The sequence below is a fragment of the Zonotrichia albicollis genome, chromosome 8 (assembly GCF_047830755.1).
Source record: "Zonotrichia albicollis isolate bZonAlb1 chromosome 8, bZonAlb1.hap1, whole genome shotgun sequence".
NCBI classification, from domain to species: Eukaryota; Metazoa; Chordata; class Aves; order Passeriformes; family Passerellidae; genus Zonotrichia; species Zonotrichia albicollis.
In genome coordinates, this window is record NC_133826.1 from 29,632,506 (window position 1) to 29,639,444 (window position 6,939).

Genomic DNA, 6,939 nt, shown 5'->3' on the forward strand with positions numbered 1-6,939 from the left:
GGTGAATTAATTAGTAGCATTCCAACATTTCCTGTGCTTTACTAACTAGTAGTGAAGAAGCCCAAAAAAGGAAAGCACTGTAATTGTGCCAGATCCACCCTCTGTTTCCTTTAGTTTCACTCTAGATTTTTTTTTCATACATATTGTCTCCATGCCAGTGCTTGTGGTCTCTGAAATTAAAAGCATTTCTCATAAAGGGGATTATGAAATTAAAAATATTGCTCGTAAAGAACACATTGATCCTCACTGGGAGGATGACAGACATAAAACCATCAAATTACTGATGGCACTAAATAAAACTAATTTAGGAGATAACAGTACATTTTTAAACAAATAGTGGGGATGTATTGGATTTACAAACTGCAAGAATTTCCCTTCCCAGTGTGCTCATTCTTCATTTATCATTTTATAAGGAAACCCCTTAAACTAAAAGTTAGTCTCATACAAATGTCACTTGCAAGCTTTCTTGCTAATCCAGAGGAAATATTATCCTAGTGGTCCCTGAGGTCCAATGTCTAGGTGTTGGATACATGATAAACTTACTTGAAGCTTTCTCAGTGAGATATAGTCCTCTGGAGACAGCTGTGGATTTAATTTTTCAAGCTTTAGTACAACCTAACCTCTTAAAAATAAGATTTAAGTTTCCCTTGTCAGGTCACTTAAGAGTTTCTTCTTTTATTTTGCTTCTTTTTTTTATTTCCCTCCTCTGCTACTTGCCCAGGCTGTTAATCCCCAGCCTCTGGAGGAAACATTTAACCATCTCAAACCTTTCACATCTTGATAATTTTTTGGTTCCAAAGGACAGCACACATCCATTTGGCTTTTGAATTGTTCTAGTTTGAGAGTTTATCAAGAAATTATCAATGCAAAGCAAATAATTTCCAGTCTTGATCATGTAGGTTTCTACATCAGTGTTGAACAGAGGTTTTTGCAAATTTTGAGCCACTCCTCAGTGTAAGAGCAATATTTCACACAAAGAGGTTTCTAGTTTATGCTGTCCAGGAGTTGAGTTTAATCTAGTTTTCTTTTCCCTTGATATTTATCATTTATTGTTTCAGAAATGGTAAATTTAATGTTTCAAGGCATGCACAGAATTTAACTGGCGGGTTTCTGGTATTGAGAAACTCCACACAACACAGAGCCAGGTAAAACATGAAGGCTGATCAAGCCAGCAATGCCACAGACACTGAAATGTGTCTGAAATGCAAGGGATATTATACTCCTGATACTTTCACTGATCCAAAAATGCTGCTTGCAGCTCCTGACCCCCCTCATCTCCCTGCTGTGCTCACACAAACACACTCACAGGCTTCTGCCACGCTGCTCCTTCTCAGGAGCTAAAGGTGCCAGAGGTCCTTCAAGGTCACTTGTCATATTTGTTCTCTACAGCCAACTTTTCTTTTTTTCCTTTCAGCTCGTTTTTCTTTGACTTCCTGAGGAAATTAGTTTTATCTTGCCTTACCTATCCGTGCATTCATCAGGTTTCTGCTCCCTCCCTCTTAATGCCCTCGTGACATGTTGGCCAAGTGCAATCACCACTGAGAGATGTGCAAGTTAATTAAGTTTCTGCAGGTTTGTGTGCAAGTCTGCAAGTTAATTAAGTTTCTAGGGGTTTGTGTGCTCTGGCTGCTGGGCAGATGAGGGAGAGACCTGTGGTGGGGACTGTGCTCAGGGAGAGTTAAGCAGAGTTCAGCTCTTTGGCAGCAGAGAGGGGTCAGTCCCTCTGTGCACACTCTCCAGACAGACAGACAGACAGACAGCACAGAGGAACTGCTGGCCAAGCTGTCCCACAGCAGCTCCTATTGTATTTGCTGGGAAATGCCCCAATGAAGGCAGGAATGATGAATCTGACTCTATGTTCTCAGAAGGCTAATTTATTATTTTATGATACTATATTATATTAAAGAATACTATACTATACTTTAATAGTTAGTTTACTATACTAACTAAAGAAATACAGAAAGGATACTTACTGAATGCTAAAAAACTGTTAATGAAGACTTGTGACTCTTTCCAGAGTCCCAACACAGCTTGGTCCTGATTGGCCAATGAGTCAAAAATGAAACAATCACCTGTGGGTAAACAATCTCCAAACACATTCTGCATGAGCAAAACACAGGAGAAGCAAATGAGATAAGAATTGTTTTCCTTTTCTCTGAGGCTTCTCAGCTTCCCAAGAGAAAAATCCTGGGTGAAGGGATTTTTCAGAGAATGTGAATGCCACAGGTTCCAGCCTGGCTGCAGTTTCTTGTCCAGGGTGGATCTTTCCCAACAGATGGCAAGTGAGAGGAGCTATGGGGCTTATTTCAGATGGAAACAGAAAGACACACATCTAAAAGAAGCTCTCCTGTTGCTCTGTGGCTCACAGAACAATCTATTTTCTACTTTAGTTCTAAAAGTTCTGACTGATGTTCAACAGCACTGCTGTGAGATGTTCCCCTGTATCAGATCAGGGAAAGCCAGTCTGATGTTTGCCCTCCAAGCCAACAGCAGGGAGGGATCTACAGAGCTGCAGATCTGAAAGCCTGGATCTTTACATCTCTGCCTCTGCAAAAAGAGAGGCAGATTGAGAAGGTTAAATGGTCTCTTTTGTCCTGGTCTGCACAGAGCACTTCTTTCTGCAGCTCTATTGTTACCCATGGCACTCTCTTCTTTTGCTCTTTTGTCAGGTTGTTCACACTCCACAAAAAAGCTGTCCGTGAAAAATGCTTTTTTTATGATTGGCTTTTCACAAATATTAAAATGAATATGATATGTGTTGTGTTAGAAAGTAATGCTGTATTAATTCTCTTAAGTAGTGTGGTAAATATAGTTTTAGGTTATAACAAAATGTTAAAATAGAAACTATGCTATGTAGGATACTTTTTTTTTTTTTTTTTTTTTCCTAAAGAAAGGACTCACACTGAGATAGCAGGCACAGGACACCTGAATCTTTCAGAGCAAGGGAATTGTCCCTGCCTGACATCACCCCGTGCACATCACATCACCACTGTGTGCCCTGGATTTCCCACACTGGGGAGGCTTCATGCCTGGCCCTTCTAAGAGTTCAGGAAAATACCTGCTCTGACTCTGTGCTAAGTGCTAAGAGCTAGCCAAAGCACACTTCCTACCTAATGGATTTGGGCTGTTCCCTGAATCTGCTGCCAGTGGCTGTCAGACACAGGATAACGGGGCAGTAGCTCTGTGGTCTGAGCAGATGGGTCAGCCTCATGCCTTAGGTAGGAAGGATCCAGCTGAGAGGAAGTGGAAAGGCATGTTTTTTCTGGCAGTGTTGTGTGCAGAAGGAGCTTTGATGGTGTGGGTTGCCATCTTTCCTCTTGCTTTGGAATTGAAAATAAATCCTTGAGGGACTTTTCACCAAAGCATTTCTGACAGTCGCATGCCAGAGCTGAAAGACATTGAGCCTAAATTATCTCCCACTTGCCCAGCTCTCCCTGAGGGGGTTCTGCATTGCTTTTTGTGCTGTTCCATGAGTGTGCAACATCCTGCTCACCAAACCACGATCCTCTCTGATCACTTCTAAAAACTTTCTTCTTGTCTGCAGTCTTCAATGGCCGGGCCAGGCAGTTTCCAGAGCCCCTTCCTCCTTGGTCAGAGCTGTGCTAATAAAAACACAGAGCTGTGGGGGCACAGGAACTGAGCACACTCACATGCACAAGGCTACAGCAGACTTCATCCTGCATTTTCCAAACCCCTCAAGCCTCCCCACTCAGGCAAGAGGAAATTTTTGTTAGCCTTCACCTCAAAAAGGAGTTTTACCCTGCACTTGAGCCAACAGAGGGCAATAGACTCAAAATTCAATAGTGAAAAGAAATGCTTTTAAAAGATGGCTCTGAGCAGCCCAGCCCTTACTGTATCTAGTGTCACATATCACAGTGAAAGGCAGCATTCCATGCAGGACCTAAAACCTTCTCAGGCTCCATCAATTAAACCACCACATCTGAGGTGGAAGAGACTCAGCAAGGAGCTCTCACTAGGGTTCAATGAGAACCAGATGTTGTGGGCACAGCTGTCATGCTTCTTATCAAGAACAACAGAGCAGCCCCTGCTGCAGTTTCACCAGGAACCCTGCCCTTCCTTCCCTTCATCCTCAGCACCACTGAGCAGAACCAAATAAAATCCTCCTGGCCAAAGCTCAGGAGTCTTCCCCAAATATTGCTGTTTGTGTTAGCAAACTGTTCGTGGATCTGCAGATCTGGGTCCTGCTGGGACTCTCACTGCGCTTGGGACAAAATCTTCAAGCTGCCTCTCCTACACAAGAGTGGCTTCACTCACTCCCTTTATAATGTAATTTATAATGTTGGCACCAGGGCTAGAAGGATTAGAGGGAAAGAAATGTGTGTTCCCTCCATAGGAACAGAGCTCTGGCCAATTTCAGTGACATTAATTTTAATATATATTTACCCATAGGGCTCAGATGCTGTGTTTTGTTGCTTTAGATGGAATTCCAGATTGCTAAATTCCAACTGTATAAATGATACCAGATTGCTGCTGTGGCTGCACCCATGGAAGCACATGGGAATTGTGCAGGATATGCCCTGAAGGCTTGTGAGTTCATCCTGACCTACAAGCAGTGAACTCTGCTTTGGAAATGTGCTTCAAAGCAAGGGCTTCTCCTGAGACATCAGAAGTCCTGTCCTCCCAAGGCTGGGTCTTTGCCCAAGGATTTGCTTTGCTCTGCATTTCCTTGACACAGAGTGATTTTGCAAGACTGACCAGTCTGCTGGAGACATTATTCTTGTTTGTACTTGTAAACGATAGGCTGAAACCAAATCTACCTGAATCTGATTACAAATAAAAAATTAGAAAACATTTTGCTTGGCCTGACACAGAAATTTTTGTGTGTGTGAGAAAAGGGCAATATTTAAGTTTCTCATCAACCCAAAGCACTCTTTTTTTTTTTTATTTTTTTTGTCAATTCCACAGTCAACTCAAAACTAAATTATTTCCACAGCAATAATTTTGAAAACTGCTAAGTCTGATTGGACACATGAGTGGCGTATGCCAAGCATGAGTGTGATGATTATAGAGGCCTTTTTAAGATAAAGAGAAATCTTACAGCAGTCCTGAGTGCTGTCTGTGTGGAAATTGCATACCAGGTGTTTTGTAAGCAGAACATAATCATTTAAAGGTAACATTGACCCTTTGTGATCTATTTGATATGTGGAGCTTGTGCACATGTTTTTATTTCTTTTTCTGTGCAGCTGATGTGTTTCAGAAGTACATGTACAGCTCCAATCTGCAGGGACAGATGGTTACCTACTAATATAAAAGCAACTCCTCCTTAAATATCCTGATGTCCCAACAAGCAGATCCACCTTGGATCTTGCAGCAACTCACCATAAACCATCTGATACATGATTTTAATTGGGCTACTTAGGCAGAGATGAGCTGCAGGTGTTTTAACAAGGAGCCTCTCTAGCTGATCCCTCATTTTAATTTCTGCTAAACCTCTTGTCACAGGACTGCCTGATCTCATGGGAAGGGAGAGGAAGGCACACAGAGGAAATGTTGGCTTAGCCACATAAATACAAGCAAATTCCTATTCTAGACCAAGAGCTGTTCAAGCCAATGACTGGCAGGCATTGTGGACTGTTAGTTTAGTTTAGTTTACTCCACTTTATCCAGAGCTCTGGATTCTCCCGACCACCAAGAAAAAAGCTGGTTAGCTGGCTTCAGCTTCAGAAAGAGTCAAGTGGCCATTTGGGAGAGGAAACTAAGGTTGAGATGTGGGTTTGCTCATATTTCAGCAGTCACAGATAGTGTGGGTGTCATCGTGCCCACACTCAAACCCCACGCTCCTTGTGAATGCAGATGTGGGATGTGTAACAGTGCTTGAATTGTTCACAGCTTCTGGGCAGACTGATTCTGCTCCTGTTCAGAATATCAGTGTAGGAGACAGCATGAACCACTTGTGAGTTGTTCTTAGCAGAAAATATTAATATGCTGTTGTTTACAAATAGAAAACGAAGCATCCACTTAGTGAAAAAACCAAACAAAAAACCAAACCAAACAAACAAAACCAAAAGCAAAACCAAACAAAAAAACTCAACAACCAAAAAACCCCAAAAACCAACAAACCAACAAAGCCAACCCTGCTATTTATGTGCTCTTTATCACACAGTTCTGGGCACAAATCTGTTTGATCTAAGCTTTGACAGCAGTAGGAAGTGCTTTAAAAGGCCCAGTGCTCTTGAGATTCACTTGGTTATCTGCACTAAGATCTGAGGAGCAATGGTGTGTCCACAGCAACTCACAGATGACAGAGCTGCAACAGGGATTTGATCACATGCAGGTAAAATAATAAGAAAATAAAAGTAGTGTTTATGCAGCCTTCTGGAGATCTTCACTCTTTTTGTGTAGGGCAGGACTGCTGTGAGTCAAACCCATCATTAATTTATCTAAAAGAGTTATAACCAACATTCACCCTGAAAAACTAACCCTGGTTTTTTTTCAGAACTCTTATTTCTGACATGTTTGTATTGGGTGAGAACTGTACCATGGAAAGACAAGTGTGGGTGCCATTGTGCCCAACAATTCTCATGGGGTTTACGGTGTCTGGTAAGAGAAAACCTCACTTTGCTGAGTGAATCCAGGATTACATTTGGCTGTTGTGGCACTCTCTGGTGTGGATTCTTTGCTTCTTTTTGCCAGGGTTGGGATTAAATGTGTGAGATGGTGTTTCTTGTTGGGACTCAGGTGTCTGTGTCACAGTCTCACCAACCCTGAGCTTTACAGCACTTCACTCTAACAAACTAAAAATGAAGCCCCATCTCTCTCTCTCTACAAGGTCTTTTAAGGATAAACTGTTTAATTAAGAAATGACACCTGAATTATTTTCACTTTTACCCCAATAACCAACCACCCATTGCCTGCAATGGGAACTTTTTTATCCAATTACACAAAACCATCCAAACCCAGGGAGAAGAAGGTGAAGAA